The sequence below is a fragment of the Panthera leo genome, chromosome A3 (genome assembly GCF_018350215.1).
Source record: "Panthera leo isolate Ple1 chromosome A3, P.leo_Ple1_pat1.1, whole genome shotgun sequence".
NCBI classification, from domain to species: domain Eukaryota; kingdom Metazoa; phylum Chordata; class Mammalia; order Carnivora; family Felidae; genus Panthera; species Panthera leo.
In genome coordinates this window covers 11,464,449-11,481,444 of record NC_056681.1, presented here as the reverse complement: position 1 = coordinate 11,481,444, position 16,996 = coordinate 11,464,449, and the positions used below count along the sequence as shown (strand labels likewise).

Below are 16,996 nucleotides of genomic sequence, written 5' to 3'. Positions count from 1 at the left end.
ACAATCGTTTACATATGAAAGTTCTTAGATAAAAGGGGAAAATAGAAACAGGCTCTTCCCTCTCTAGTGTTGGGGCGGGGTGGAGAGATGGTATGATGTTTGGAGCAGTGGCAGCCATCTTGAGTGAATGAAGAAATCCGGTTGGGGGGCAAGGCCTAAGTCCCAGGACCTGGGGCTTTGCTGATATCGCTAAGCTGCTGAATTAACCAATCCCCTGCTCCCCATCACTTCCAAGGGTGTTTGAGATAATAAGTTTTCTTATTCTTGAAGCCTCTTTAGGTTGGGTTTTTATTCCTTACGGCCGAGAGCACTGCAACAACGTCCCAGATCCTACAGATAAGTTGTTGCTTCCAAATTGCCCTTGACATTTCCCACCTGCTTCCTGAATAATGCAGAGGGACTCACCTTCACTGCCAGGCAGGTCGGATACACAGGTCCTCATCCATCTGTCAGACATATTCTGTGGCCCGGCAATGTACTCAGTGTTCAGGCAGGAGGACTCCCAGGAGACCACCTGCCAGTTCCTCCATAACCCTCAAACGTTGCCTCTCTGGGCCTCAGTTTCCCCATCTGTGAACTGGGGACGCAGTCATGGGACCACCTCTTTCACAGGGTGTTAGGACGGTCAAATGAATTATTTCCTGTAAAGTAACAGACACCCTGGCAGGTGCATGGTAAGTGCTCAAGAAACGTGTGCTGTTATTACTTGGGGAAAGGACGGAGGGACTCTGGCTGCCCCGGTGTGGGTGGGAGGAGCAGGACAAGACTGGCAGCCCCGGGGGGAGACTGAGGTGGAAATAAAAGGTTCAACCTAGGGAGCTGCAAGGGAAAACACCAGCCACTTCCGCTCCTGAGGTGTGGGAGACGCCATGGTCCCCATGTGGACGGGAAAGTGCCTTTCTCCATGAAAGTGAGAGGAGAGGGGCTCCAGGGGGAGGGGAGGCTGAGAAACACCGTGGCATTAAGCTATGAACAGCGGAGACGGCGCTCACTCCTTCTTCCACAGACCCCGCAGTGTCACGACAGCTTGGGGACCTTCCCCTGACACCCTCCAGAGCCTCCAGCGTTCAGGCTTGGGCTTCCTTCCTTACCCAGCCAGACTCCCCAGCACCTCCACACTGTGCCCCGAGCGCCTCCTCGCACCGGGACCCGTACGTGGCTCCCCCGGGGTGACAGAGGGCCTTGCCGTCACGGATTGAGCAACTCAGGTGAGTGTGCATTTTCCAGCATGGTCACCGGCATTCACTCACTTCCCCTCCCGCTCCCAGAACAAATGTCCTTGTCATTTCACCATGACCCTTCCTGTGGACCCTCCACGACGCAGCCGGGAACCTGAGTCACCCTGAGACGGCACCTCGCGTGACCTTGGTCCTGTGAGCCCCTGGCCTGGTCCACAGATGCAAACAGAAAGACTGATGATGACCATGACGGTGATGATGGTGGTGACGGCAGTGGCCCCCAAGTCTGACGGCGCCCTGAGCTCTTACACGGACTACCGTCGGGGTGGTCCTGTGCTTATCCCCGTTTTCTGGATGAGGAAAATGAGGCGAAGAGAGGCCAACGGGCGAATAAGCCAGAGTCACGATTTGAACCCACGCTGTCTGGTATAGAAATTCAATCACGTTTAGTTAGAGGTTGAACAAAACACCTTTATATGGGGCACCTGGGTGTCTCAGCTGGTTGAGAGTCTGACGATTGATTTCGGCTCAGATCGTGATCTGAGCGTTCGTGAGTTCCAGCCCCGCTCGGGGTTCTCTTTCCCTCCCTCTCTGCTCCTCCCCTGCTCGCACCCTCTCTCTCTCAAAGATACGTAAATAAGCTTAAAAAAAACCCAACACCCTTATAGAAAAATAGGCAGGAAAAAAATAGGAATTCCATTCTAAAAGCTATCCGTTCACTCGTTCATCAAACAGATATTTCCATGGAAGCTACTGTGTGTGCACCGTGCTTCCCACTGGACGAGGAAGTCAGTGAGCAGTTTCCCGGAAAGGTTGAACACAGTTACCACCTGACCCGGCAATGCGACTCCCAGGTGTGTTCCCAGGATTGAAAACCTGTGTCCACACAAACATCTGTGCACAGGTGTTCTGGGAAGCACTGTTCACAACAGCCAAACGGTGGGAGCGACCCAGAGGCCCATCAGCTGACGAAGGACGAATCGCGGTGTTGCCCCCACGACGGAGTACTGCTTAGCAACAAAAAGGGATGAAATAGTGATTCGGGCTACCGTGTGGACGAGCCTCGAAAACGTTCTGTTACGTGAAAGAAGTCAGACACAAAAGGCCATCTGATGTCGGCTTCCATTGACGTGGATTGTGCAGAGTAGGCAAATGTCTAGAAACAGAAAGATCAGTAGTCACCAGGGGTACGAGGGAGGGGAAATGGGAAGTGACTATAAATGGCCCTGGGGTGTTCTGGGGAGGGAAACGGGTTGTGGCAGTGGTTGGACGGTCTGTGAATGTAGTGGAGACCGTTGCATCTTACGCTTTAAGTGGGTGAATTGTGTGGCATCCGAATTCTATCTCAGTAAAGCTGTTACAATAAGAAAGTGTTGGGGGCGCCTGGCTCTCTCGATCTTGGGGTCATGAGTTCGAGCCCCATGTTGGGTGGAGAGATTACTTCAAAATATATAAAATAAAAATCTTGAGCGGAACGAAGGAAGGAAGAAAGAAAGGAAATTAAGGAAGCGATGGGCTCACAGGGCTCCTCGGCTGGTCAGAGTCAGCCACCAGCTGCGCTTTTGAGCCCCTGCTGAAACATTCAGCGACCCGAACCCTGGCTCCCAAAGAGCGTGAAGAATTGCCCCAGAAGGCAGACTTTCCCCCCAGGGCTCGGCATCGCCTGCAATGGAGGCCTTGCTCCCTCCACTTCCCTTTTTGCTCCTTTTAAAAACAAACGATTTAAATGCAACCTGAGAAAGCTCCTGTTAACTTCTAGCCCCAAACAAGAAGGAGATAGAGGCAGATGAGCTTGCGGTTCAGGTCCGCCCTGAAGAGCAGGCCCAGCGTCTTCCACTGGGTCCATCTGTGAAGGTTCTGGAATCTGGTGCACAGGCGTGGCAGGGTGGGGACTGCTTTTCTGCCCCTTTCCTCCTCCCTGTCTCACCTGTGTGGGTAGAGTGGCCACAGACACTTAGCGAGCATCAGAAAGATGGACCCCAGAAGAGGAGCTCTGGTGGGGGAGGCCTGGCCGTCGCCCTCTGATCCCATGGACCTGAAGGAGAAAAACCGTCCAGTGTCAGGCCAGGACTGTAGGGTCAGGAGAGACCAGAGAGCCGTCAGGAGGAAATCTGAGCCTTTTCTGGGAGCAAGACAGGCGGCCTCCAGCTCAGGGAGGGGCTGAGGAGAGAAGATGGTAGCGGGGAGGGGTCCCGGGGGCCTTGAAATCCTGTGTGTGCGGCCAGCAAGGAGATGCGACAAGGCAAGGGCTGACCTGAATCCTGGCTGGGTTTGTGACTAGCTAATGTTCCTTCACCCGTCAACCACTGGCTGAGGACCTACTGTGTGCCAGGTACCAGAAGAACTTCCTGAGCCGGGTGTGGGGGAGGGGCCGGGGAGAGACAAGGTCTCTGCACTCATGGAGGTGGGCCCTACTGGGGGGACCAGCAATGGACCAAAAAGCAACACACCCGGCACAGAATGCTACGTGGGGACAATCTTGAGGACATCAAAGGGGGATGAGAAGCCAGAACAAATGGGCCATCCGGGAAGGCCTCTCTGGGGTGGTGGCACTGGAGTGATGTCATATCTAAGGCAGAGGAACTGCCCACTGCAAGTGCAAAGGCCCTGAGGCAGGGTGGGAAGAGGGCGATTGATGAGGGGGATCATAGGGGCCAGACCAGGCAGGGTCTGACGCTCTGTCTTGAAGACTGGCTTTCCTCGGACTGAGGTGGGAGCCACGGAGTGTTCTGAGAACAGGAGGCCCTGATCCGATCTAGGTTCCGATAGGATTCCTCTGGCCCCAGACAGAGTGGACTGCGGGGTGGTGGGAGGGGCAGAAGCAGAGGCGACTGTGGTCATCCAGAGGTGGGGTGACAGTGGCTGGCCCAGGGCAGAAGCGGCAGAGGTGTGAAGAAGCAGTCACTGTTTCCTCTAATCACACACACCGCCTGCTGCCCAGAGAGACGGTGCGGGGGAAACCAAGGAGGTTGTAAACACACACAGACACATATGTTCTACAATCACTCGGTTTCACACGTATCACATTCTGCACACAGATTCCACATCTGTATGATACCTACATGGGCGTAATCTCCGCTCACGAGGAGTCAACGTTTGTGCTGTAAACCCAGCTGGCCTTGGGTTCTAAAACCCCGGGTGAGCGGACCTCACGTCCCGGGAGGGGCGCAGCTCTGGAGTTGGGGACCGCGGACTCTGTGTGACTCAGGCCCGGCTTCTCTGATCCTCATTTTCCTCGTCTTTAAAATGGGGATGACGATGCCTGCCTCCAAGGGTTGTCGGGAGGACTGGATGAGATCACCGTGTATGCAAAGCAGCTGGGCTGGCATGGGAGCGGGGACGATTTATTAATAGTCATCACAGTAATAATGAGGTCTGTTTTGGGGCCAAGCAAACCCCACGGAGCACCTTCCTGGAACAAGGGTGTGCACACACACCCGCACACCCACTCTCCTGCTTGGGGCGCATGGGAAAGGGGGCAGACCTGTGGCCTCCGTATGGGCAGGATGGACCAAGAACTACCGTGGAAGCCTGTGAGTCAGCTACAGGGCATAAAACAGTTAATGGGCGTGCCGCCCTGGCTACAGTAATGATGGAGAGACAGAAGCTTAGATAATATCCGGAAGGCAGGTGGATTAGTCAGGGCTCTCTCGGTTCTAAGGGACAGAAACCTAACTCAAACCGGTTTAAGCAAAAGAGAATTTATTGGGTCATGTAAAAAAAAAAAAAAAAAAATCCAGGGGTGTTCTTGCTTCAGGCATAGCTGGATCCAGGTGTTTGAATGATATCATCAGTTTTCTCTGTCTCTCTGGAAGGTTGTGCTAATTAATATATGTGAGGTTCTAAACAGCACCTGACACACCTAATGCACCATAATATTAGCTTTTGTTTTATTACTACTATTTCAATTACTGCTACTACTCAGAAAAAGTCAGTGCTTTTTCTCAATTATTCCTATGGAAGTCCCAGGACTGGATCTCATTGACTTTGGTTGTGTTATGTGGCCATTTCTGAATCAAACCCTGTGGCCCATGGCCAGGTTCTGTGACCATCAGGTCCTGTGACAAGGCTCCTGTGACTATCCTTGAGGCTGGAGATGGGGTCAGCCCCACTCAAACCCCATGCACTGGGAATGGTGGAGAGGGGCTCCTCCCGGGAAGTGGGGGCTGGCCAGGATCAGCCATCCCCCCCCCACCCCGTGGTGGCTGTGCCGGAGTCCTCGCCAATGCCTGCCCCCCCCCCGAGGAGAGCCCTAGACTCTAGCAGTCATTGCTCGTCCATCACCTGGGAGTCCTGAGCCTGGCTTCTGCCTAGTGTTGCCTTCTTTGCACAAGGGCGGCCTTTAGAGTCAGACAGACATGGGCTTGGTACCCAGTTCTACTGCTTAATTAGCTTCCCCCGTGTCTCAGTTTCCCCACCTGTGAAATGGGACAATTATCACACCTCCTTAATTCAACAAATAGTTTATGGGATACTCTATCCGACATTTATTGGATACCAGTGGCCTCAACACTTTTTATGTATTAACTCGTTTGACCCTTGCAACAATAAACCTGGGTGTTAAGGGTAACCATCCTATTTTTACAGTAGAGGAAACCGAGGCACAGAGAGGAAGAGTCACTGGTCGTAAGGTCACCCAGCCAAGGAGTGGCAGGGCTGAGATTTGACCCAGTCGGCCTGGCTTTAAAGCCTCGGAACCGTGGATTATGAGATAAGACTCAGCGGCTGTCATGTAGTAACTTTCTATGTGCAGGCTGTCCCTGCCTGGCAAGCTGTGTCCCTTTTCACCTGCCTCGGTTTTTCTCATCTGTAAAATGGCCCCACAGTTGTGGAAGAGAGAGTGAGACAGAAGGGGATGAAGTGACATGAGGGCCTTCGTTTATTTAACAAATACTTAGTGAGCACCTATTATGTGCTGGGCACTGTGCTAGGCACTGTGGGCACAGCAGTGAACGCAACACACTCCCTGTCCTCTCGGCTGACATTCCAGCGCTGGGACGGGCACCAGATGAGTCAACCCAGAGGTGAACAAGATGATCTCGGGTGGTGAGTGCTTTGGAGAAGATAGAATGCGGTGACAGGACAGTAACAGAGCGGTCAAGAGGCCTCTGGGAAGAGAGGCACCTGACCTGTGTCCTGAAGGAGGAGCAGGGGTCTCCCTGGGAAGATCAGGTGTGGGAAGCACCTTCTGAGCAGGGAGAACACCAGGTGCAAAGGCCCTGAGGTGGGGATAGTGAGACAGACTTGGAGCAAACCCTGTTCTTGCCACTGGCTGGGAAACCAAGGCACAGAGAGAAGGGTCAGACCCCAGGCCACACAGCTGGCACAGGTGGTGCTGGGGATGCACGGGGAAGGCACACAGGGGCTGGGGCCTCTGTAGATGCACCGCAGCCAGAATCTTCCGGGCTGCCCCAGCGGCAGCCTCCCCGTCCTGAGCCGTCCCAGCTGTTTGGGGGGCGGCTGCTGAGGCCCCGGTTCCCTTATTTAACGACAAACAACATTCTTCACCCTCATTGACTTATGAAACAGATGCCCATCCATCTGCCACCATGTGGCCCCACTTCCTGGGTGGGATGACAGGTCCCAGTGACTGCCTTTGGGGGCTGAGAGAGGGGCACCTCGACTGGGGGGCACTTGGTATGGCCTCGGTGCTGGGGCTGCGCCCGGCCAGGGCTGCATATCCTTGCCTGCAGCGAGAAGGACAGTTGAGGGTCCGTGTGAACATCTATGCAACAAGCGAGGCGAGCACCTGGCACCGAGTAGCCCTCAGCTCTCAAAGGGGCCGGGATGCTGCCCCCGAGGGGCAGGGTTCTCACCTCCTGTGTCTGGAGAGCAGGGCAGAGAGGGTACAATTCTCCCTCCCAGCGACCTCTGCAGGGGGTTAAAGAGTTCCCACTCGGTGGATGGGGAGACTGAGGCTCTGAGAAGCTCGGGAACTTGCCCGAGGCCTCACAGCATCCGAGTGAGGGAGGGGTTCGGTGCTGGGTTCCTGCAGCCCCAGAGCCTCCCCTTTCCACGCCAGCACCTCGCAAACCACAACTTTTCACAAGCTGTCGATTGTGACGGTAACATCCCCACGGTTTGTCCTCCTGGGAGCTTTGCACTGGGCTCCATTTGCGGGCCTGCATCAGTTCTAATGTCTTGGCTGATTTGAAGCTGGGGAGGGGAGCTTTTTAAGTGAATTATTTTTTATGCCCAAATAATATTGTGATAATAATGTTCACTGACAATTATTGAACGCGATAGCTACGTGCCAGGGACTTTCCACACATTATCTTACTTTGGAATTCACACCAACCTTCTGAGGAAGGCTCTGTTATGCCCTCTTGACGGCTGAGGAGCCCAAGGCTCTGAGCCATGAAGGACCTGCCCAAGGCCACACAGCTGGGTTGTGGTAGAGGCAGGATTCGAACCCAGGCCTGTCAGACAGCAGAGACCCATGCTTCTGAGAGCTGGCTTTGGAACATGGGACTTTTCCTCTTCCGACTTTTATTTGAGAAGCCAGTATGAAGCATTGAGAAAAATCCCAACAACAAGTGCCCTGTGCCAGCTTCTGGCAGGTGCCTGGGCTCTGAACACCCATGGAGAGGGTCCGGGAAGGGTGGGAGGTATAGCCCTCAGGGGCCGTGGCATGAAAAGAAACACCCATGGGGATTCGTAGCCAGGCCCTTTAGCAAGCTAGAAGCTTCTGAGCGGCTCCCCATTACTCTGCCTGTCGTCTGGCATCCAATCTGATGCCACATCCCCTAAATAACTCGTTCTGTCTCTCTGCCTCCATTGGGCACAGCCCCCATCACTGCTCCCCTGGACCACTGCAGCGGTCCCCCCCTTGGCCTCCACCATCACCCCTGTGATCTATTCCTCACTCAGAGGGATCCTGTTAGAACCCAAGGCAGAGTATTTCTAGCCTCTGGTGAAAACCCCTCTGCATGTTCCCCTTTGCTCTTAGAATAGCCCTCAAGTTCTTGTCACCAAGGCCCCACAGAGCATTTCCCCTTAATCTCTCCACTCTAGCCACCTGCCCCCCCCCCCCCCCGCCCTCTGTTTCCAGAACTCTCCCAGCCGGTCCCCACCCAAGGGCCTTTGCACTTGCTATGCCCATCGCCTGGATTTCTCAGCCCCCAGGCTACACAACTATTTCCTTCTTGGCTCAGACGTCACCATCGCAGGGAGGTCTTCCCTGACCCCCCAGCTCCGAAGAAAGCTTGTCTTTCCCACATTCCACCTTGGCACCCCTGAAGTCCGGTCTGCACTGTAGCCAGAGGGAGCTTCCTGAACCCTGAGTCTCAACAAGGTCCTCAACCCTACCGAAATCCTCTCTGGCTGGAATCCGACCCCCCTTAAGTCTCCAGTACCTTAAAGCAAAGCCCCCGATGAGGCCACTGCTGCCTGAACCTCCTTCCTCTCTCTTCCTGAGCTCTCCCGGCCCCCTCGCTCAGCCAGACTTAGCTCGTTCCCCCAAGGGCCAGCCTTTAGGCCGGGGTCACGCAAACACGGGCAAGATTATTCTCCGTGGTGGGAATCTGCCCTGCACACTGTAGGGTGTTTGTTGAGCAGAATCCCTGTCCTCTCCCCACCCGATGCCAGCAGCAGCCCCCTCCCCAGCTGTGACAACCAAAAATGTCTCCAGACTTTGCCACATTCCCCAGGGGGAGCAAAATCACCCTGGTTGGGAACCACTGGGCTCAGCTTTTGACCATGTTGTTCTCTCTTTTGGGAACATTCCCTACCAACCCTCCACCCTCATCCTGTTCAGGTCCCTTTAGATGCCGCCCACAGGGGAGCCTTCACCACCCCAGGCTGGGTCAAGAGTCCTGTGGGTACCGATCTGCCCTCAGAGAGACCTGGTGATGCCATCTTGAAATTGTGCGGTGCCTATTTGTGCCCCAGAGCACATCATCTCCACAAGGACAGCACAGTGTCCTCTCTGTTCGTCACAGGGCCTGGCACAGGGGCTCAGTCCACATCTCACACTCCCTCACCCCTTCTCCGCCTCTCTGTCCCCTTTCATCTTGGCAGCCGGAGACACTGGAAACAATCAGACATGGTCCCCGTGCCCAGCCAGCTCGCATTCTGGTGACAGTCACAGACACACGGAGGCAAAGGCGACACTCAGGTTGAAGTCGCCGTGGGGGGAAACGCAAGGCGTCACCTAGGCCAAAATATGTGAAGGTGCAGTCAGGATGGGCTTCTTGGGGGAGGTGACGTCTGGCAGGTAACACATAGACAAGAAGAAAGAGGACATGTCAGAGTGACGGTTGCACAGTCTTGTGAATGTACTGTCACTGTCACTTTAAAATGCCTAATTTCATGTTATGTGAATCTCGCTTCAATTAAAAAAATGAGAATAAAAATAGTGCAACCTGGGTTCCAGTTCGAGGAAACGATGTGCAAAAGTCTGGAGGCTGGACGGAGCACACGGGGCATTGAGAAGTGCCGGTCGTATTGTGTGGCTGGAGCCTCGGGTCACAGGGGGGCTGGTGGCGGTGGAGGGTGGTGGCTCTGAGACAGGAGGCGGGGCAAGGGGCCTGTGGCCACCATGACGAGTTCGTATTTTTCCCTAAGTTGAGAGCCATGGAAGGTTGCAGGGGGAGGAAGGACAGGATATGACTTGGGTTCTATCAGGATCCTTCTGGCCGCATGAGAAGGGACTGTCGGTGGGTGAGGGTGCAGGCAGGGACAGCAGGGAGGAGGCGACTGCCGCAGTCCGGGTGGGAGAGGACAGTGGCCTGGCCTGGCGGGGAGGGGAGCGCCTGCAGGTGAGAAGGTCCAGTCTGAGAGCTATTCAGGGCATAAAACAGACAGCGGTGGTGGTTTGGATGTGGGTGGTGAGAGGGGGAGCGTCAGAGACAGTAACCAAGTAGCCGAGAGCAGAAACCCGCTGGAACCTGGCCCCTGCATCCTCCCAGGGACCCAGCTCTGCCCCCCCCCCCCCCAGGGCCTCTGCTTCCCCTCCAGGCTCCCTCAGACACAGCCTTGGCTCTCCCACAACACTCTGTGTGACCCCTGGCCAGCTCTTGACCCCTCTGGGCCCACTTCTGGGGCATCTGTGTGCCTTCCTCTCCAGGAAGAACACGAGGGCACAGGAAGCCACCGGCTCAGGCAGAGAACCTTGAAGAACCTGTCCTGCTGGCCTCACCCGCCCCTCCTGGGTGCTCAGGAGGCAGAGGGGGCACCCGGGGCAAGGTCTGGGCAAGAGGATGTGCCCCAGCCCCTGCACGCCCTACGCTGACAACCAGCCCTCTGCCCACCAGAGGCCCCTGTGGGGTCTGCACCTGCAATCCCAGGGGTGGTAACCCCAGGCCCAGCCTCAGACTCTGAGCCCCACCCTGTGGCAGAGGCTGCCCGGGCCTCGGGGAGGAAGAACCTCCTTCAGCAGCACAGCTTGGTGGTCAAAGGCACGGGGGCCAGAGCCGGGCCTGCATGCAAATCCCAGCTCTGCCCCTTTCTGCTCTGCAGCCTTGAACAAGTGACTCAGCGTCTCTGATGCCCAGAGAGAAAGAGGGCTGGCCAAGAAGTCACGTTTCACACAAGTGGGGCTTTTCTTCTCATGAGGTGGTATAAGTCTCCATGTACAAACCGAAGCTTTATGGGCTTTGTGGTTTTTTGCAAATTGAACATAACTTCCATTTTGGGCCACCTCGTTCTGCCGGGCTGGTGGAGACCTCGTTGATTCTTTCCTCTTCCTTTTCCACCACCCGTTCCCTACTCCTCCTGGGTTCCTGTCCTTCCGTGAGGTGGAGATGTTGGGGACAAGAGCAGAGTAGGGACGTGGGTTGGGGACGGGCAAGTTCCCACCTATCAGGCCCCGTGTAGTGCTGCGGCTGTCCCTTCCCCATAGCCTGTGGCCTGGGGTCCTCTGACTATTTCCTGGCCACTCCTAGGGGCTGGCTGGAGGCTGCCTTTCCAGAATCACAGAGAAGCCGTTCCCACCACCGTTCTGGCCTCGTTGAGCTCAATCTGGGGCCTTGGCCACCCACACCTGCCACCCTCCTCTCTGCCCCAGCCCTGGAATCTTCTTCTGGTTCTGGGTGGGGGAGCCTTGCTCTCTGTAAGATGCTTTTTTCACAAATATGAGTTCTTCCTGCTCCCCTTGGCTTTTGAAACTCTGAAGCCAGGAAGCCTCCTGGGATTCCTGAACTTCGGTCCCACTCTTTCCCAGGAGGCACGGAGCCCAAGCTGGCTCTGCTGCTTTATGTGGGGAGGGGCCAGGGCCGGGGGCGCAGAGAAGAGGGAGGAGACGTCAGCTAACGCAGCATTCCCTAACATTTTGGTCTCCGGATCCCTTTCTATTTTAAACAATTATTGAAGACTGCAGGAGCTTTTGTTTGAGAGGATTATATCAACTGCTATTTGTATTAAGAATTAAAACTAAATCCAGTATACGTTAATATAATTAACATAGTTTTATAATAAATAACTGTATATATTTCTTTTTTTTTTAAGTTTATTTTTATTTATGTTTGACAGGGAGAAAGAGAGAGAGCACAAGCCAGGGAGGGGCCAGAGAGAGGGAGAGACAATCCCAAGCAGGCTCCACACTGTCAGCACAGACCCCGAAACGGGGCTGGATCTCACGGGCCATGAGGTCGTGACCTGAGCTGAGATCAAGAGTCAGATACTTGGGGCGCCTGGGTGGCTGAGTCAGTCAAGCGTCCGACTTTGGCTCGAGTCGTGATCTCGTGGTTCGTGAGTTTGAGCCCCACGTCGGGCTCTGTGCTGACAGCTCGGAGCCTGGAGCCTGGATTCTGGACTCTGTGTTTCCCTCTCCCTCTCCCCAAAATAAATAATCATTAAAAAAGAAAAAGAGAGACACTTAACTGACTGCGCCATCCAGGCGTCCCAACTATATCTCAACATAAAAAAATTAGGGAGAAAAGTGGCATTAGTAACCCTGTTCACATTTTGCAACTTTCTCAAATGCCTGGCCTAATAGGAGGCATGACCTCTGGGCCCTCATCCGGCCTGTCGTGACATTTTGTTTTGTCTGAAGTGTCTGAAGAAGAAACTTGGCTTTTCAGAGGCACCTGGCTGGAAAGGGGGTGTAATCCAGCCAGCTGTAATACTACTCCTCTTTGATATCATGCCAGAACTCACCACTGGCACTTTCTTAAGGTTCGGTTCAATATGGAATCTAAATACCTGTCAGTGAGCTTTTCAAACTCTTTACCCTCACGGGAGAAGCGACCGAAAAAGGTAGATCATCTTGTGAACCCCCGGAAAGGGGTCCTGGGAACCCGCGGGGATCCTTGACTTTGAAAACTGCTGAGGTTCCAAAGAAGAAAAATGTCCCATCAGACATAAAACTGCTGGTTGACTCTCACAAGAGGCATCCCAGAATAGGATTAAGAATCTGCATTCAGTTCCCATTTCCACTGTTTCTGGGCTGTGTGTCCTTGGGTAGGTCACTGTGTTTCTCTACACCTGTTTCCTCGCCTGTAAATGGCGATAACGAGGCCTTATAACCAGACAGCATGGTGACAGCACATGCTTGCTGTCAGGACCCATGAAAAGCACAGGATAAATGCAAAGGAGTTTTCGAGTATCAGTCCTCTAGCCTCACCTACTCCTTCCTGCCACAGGGCCTTTGCACCAGCCGTTCCTTCTGTCTGAAACCCCTTCCTCCCTGGCTTTGTCAAGAGAACTCCTTCTCATCCTTCAGCTCTCAGCTCAAATCCTACTTCTTCCAGAAAGCCTTTCCTGACCTTCCTGGAATGTCAAATGCCTCTACTGGAGACCCCAGAGCATGGCTGAAGTTTACATTTTCTAGAGTCATTAGGTGATTATCTGTCTCCTACCAGGCCATGAGCCCAGGCTAGTTTTTGCCTTCCACCTTAGTCGTGCTTGTGTGGACTGAATGCGATTGAAAGAATATTAGGCATAAAGTGTCACCTTTAGTGATTCCCTGGTCTTTCTATCCTTAGAATTTGGAAAAGCTGGGTTTTGAGAAGTGCTGCCTCCCCAACCCCCCACCTTCTCCACTAACAGCCGGTTTGCACCAGGGATAGGGGAGGCAAGGGTCCATCCCCTTTTGTGCCGGGTCCCCTGTGGTCCTCTGGGGTGACGTCACCTCCCCCAGCAGCTCTTTTCTTCCTTCAGGTGGTTCCCTGCTCTGAGCCCACAACAGTCTCTCAAATGTCCAGGCTGGCAAACCCACTGCTCCCTCTGTCCAAACATCCCGCTCCCTCTACCCACTGTCCCTTTAAGACTGGTTCAGCCAGGATTTCCTCTCCCTACCCCAGGCCTGGACTGTGTCCCTGTGTCCCTGTGTTCCTGTCATCACGGCACAGGCTGCATTCCCTATTTGTCGCCTTGTCTCCATCCCCTGCCCCCGCGAACCAGGCAGTGTGTTCATCAGGGAAGGGATCTTGTCGTCTTTGCTCCTCCGGAATCAGGTGTTGGGCCTGGCATCCCGTAAGTGTCCAAAACATTTGCTGAAATGATGGGAAAGTAGAAGTTTAGGGGTCACGAAAGAGGGTTGTAACCGATTGTTTGGGGCTGCAAGTAATAGAAACTCAGCTTAGACCAACTTAACTATGAAGGAGATTTATTGGCTCCCATAAACAAAAGCCTAGCAAAAGATGAGCTTCAGGCTTGGTTCGATCAGGGCTCTAGCTCTTTCCCTCTGTGTTTCACCCAGCTCTGTGATTCTGTGTGTTGATTTTTTTTCCTCTATCTGGTTTTCTTCTTGGTGTTAAAATGGGTACAGCAATTCCAGGCCTCATTCTGTTCAGATGAGGAAGGTCTCTTTGAGTGGCTTCTAGGAGTACTTAGAATGCATCTTTTCCAGAAGCCCACAACATTGAGTGTCCTCTACACTCAATGGACCAACTGGTTATATGTCCATCCTGAGCCAGTAGCCACAGCTAGAGGGTAAGATTTAGATCTTTTATTATTTATTTATTTATTTATTTATTTATTTTGGAGACAGAGAGACAGAAAGAGGGGGAGAGGGAGAGAATGAGTGGGGGAGGGGCAGAGAGAGAGAGGGAGACACAATCTGAAGCAGGCTCCAGGCTCTGAGCAGTCAGCACAGAGCCAGACCTGGGGATGGAACCCATGAACCATGAGATCATGACCAGAGCTGAAGTTGGATGCTTAACCTACTGAGCCACCCAGGGCCCTGCAGGGTAAGATTAAAAACTTAGCTTAAGTTTGGAGCCAGGAAGAGTCAGCTCCCCTCAAAAGAAGGGCTGCATGAGAGATGTGGCCACTGTTCCAAGAGAAGACAGAGGGGGCAAGACAGCCAAAACATCCACTCTAGAAGTTTAATTATATTAATATCTGAAGAATTTATTCCTTGAGCAAAGACCAATCCAGGGAAAACTTTGCCAAATGTCTAGATATTTCACCAGAACCTCGTATCAAAGGCAAGAAGATAACAGATTTTTCTGCTCTCTGATTGAATTCCATTGCCTAAACCCACAGCCAATTCACAAAGCCACAAATGACTTTACTGAATATTTTTTTAAGTATGTTTGTTTTTCCGATTGTGATAACAATACATGCTTGTTGTTAAAATATTTAAATAATGTAGAAAAGTATTGAAAACAGTGGTTTTCAGCTGAGAGCGGTTTTGCCCCTCAGGAGACATGTGGCAATGTTGGGATGCATTTTTGGTTGTTATGACGGGGGGGTGGGGGCACTACTGGCTTCTGGTGGGTAGAGGCCAGAGATACTGCTAAGCATATCCTACGATGCCTACAGGACAGTCCCTCGAAACAAAAAAGTATCTGGCTCCAAATGTCAATAGTGTCGAGGTTGAGAAAGTCTGACTTAAAGGAAAGTAAAAATTACTGAAAACCCTACCACCCAGAAATAAATGCCGCTGACATTTCAGTAAACATCCTTTAGACAACTCTTTAATAGACTGCATCAGCACACACAACTTAGTACAAATTAGAACACGCATTCGAACGTTTTTTCTCCACAATATGTTGTAGCATCTTTCTAGATTGCCATTTTTGTTAGTACTTTAGGACCATTTAATATAATGATTTGTATATTTGTTTAATGCCATTTAACTTTTTCATATAGTACTTAATTAAGTTTACCATTGTTTTCTTAGCGAATCCTCCATAATTTAGCATTTTGGATTTCTTCCCCCAATGTTCCACTATTATAAACATTGCTACAAGGAACACCCTTGCCCATAGAGAACGCTTGGCCTTAGGATCAATATCCTTGGGATAAATACCCCAAAGTTAAATTTCCGGGTTGCTTTAAAATTTCTGCCCATTGAATGTCATAGTACACAGTGCCATTCTATGCCAATTTGACAGATGGAAAGTGACATATCATTATAGCTTTTATTTCCATTTCCTTGATTACTGACAGGGTAGATCTTTTCTTCATAGGATCACCTGACTTTTGTGTTTATGTGTGAAAAATCCATTTTAGAATAGGGTGCTTATCTTTTCTTATTGTTTTGCAACAGCTCTTTGTATATTAAAGATAAAGATATTAACCCTTCTTAAGAGTTCCATAATTGTTGACATTAGAAGGCTTCTTTTCTTTCTTTCTTACTTTTTTGTTGTTGTTGTTGTTCCCTTGTGCTTTCGAAGGATGTGCCTAATGTTCTGGCAAACATTTCATGAATTACATTAGGAAATAACTTTTGTGACAAACCCATTTAACAACCATTCTTTGTTCCCGCCTCCTGATAATGCTCAGAGCCACAGCGGCAGCCTTTGCCCAACTCCGTGTCATTAACCCTTGATCTTTTCCTGCTGAATAGCAGATTGCTTTCCGGAGCGGGGAACACAGTTTCATTTTCACCTTCCCGCCGATGGAACTGCCTCTGACTCTGTGCCAGAAGGCTGTTTACATAAGAAATGATTTGATTATATTGTACAACCAATGGCAGCCTTTCTCAGAATGAAGAAGCCAGAAACATATAATCAAAGCCATTAACTATGTACAAAGAAACACAGCCCACTCTAGATTTCCCACCAACCGTAATAACAGTTTTCCAGGAAAAAATAAGAACGGGACTATGGTTTCCTACTAAAACATGTTAGAGGAAAGACTTTTAAAAGGACATTTGTAGCATTAGCCCAGTTGCACTCTCAAATCAGACCAGCCTGGACTCAAGTCCCCGCTCTGTAAGTTGTGATCTCGGGGACGTCACTTACCTGCCCTGAGCCTCTTTTTCTTCCATTTGTAAAATGGCTATAATAAAATATCAGGTCTACAGGGTTATTGAGAGGATTACCGGAGAGCATGCGTAATGAAGCACTTTATCAATCAGAATGTGTTCAGCCACAGGGGATAGAACACTCGGCTAAAGGTGGCAAAAAAGAAACAAGAGAAAACATATTTCTAAGGTGCTAAACAAACCTTTGGAGGTATAGTAGCAGCATGACTAATGTCAGCTACTTCTGCCAGGCACCTTCAGACACGTAAGAAGAAAAAGAACGGGAAGGGAGAGTCATAATTTCACCTAAGAAGGCTGTTTAATTCCAAGGTGTAAACGAAAACTCACATTCTCGCCATCGTCCTGCTTGGCAGTTTATAGGTGCGTCTCCTTACAATTTCAGGGTGGCTGCCGCAGCCCCAGGCATCACGCACGGGCTGACAACATCAAGTAAAAGAGGAGGCGGGGTATCTCCTCCTTCTCCCACGTGTCTCCTTCCAGGAGGGAGAGAATTACTCCCAGAAGCCCCCTTGCAGATTTCTCATTGGCCGAGATGGCATCACAAGCCCAACTCCAGGCCAATCACTGACGAGGGAAGGGAGGATTCCCACCATTGGCTCCGAGGCTGGGGAGGGGAAGGGCCACCGCCCCCGAGCACCTGGATGGATGCGCGTCTAGCAAA

General features: G+C 51.9%; 1 long non-coding RNA gene across 1 annotated transcript; it reads right to left on the bottom strand.

Moving 5' to 3' along the window:
• Positions 1–1,805: 1,805 nt before the first annotated feature.
• On the bottom strand, positions 1,806–16,759 carry LOC122215426. Its single transcript, XR_006200371.1, has 3 exons — positions 16,663–16,759; positions 3,106–3,213; positions 1,806–2,334 (listed from the first exon to the last, which is right to left on the bottom strand). It is a non-coding gene; the product is annotated as an uncharacterized LOC122215426 (long non-coding RNA).
• Positions 16,760–16,996: the final 237 nt, after the last annotated feature.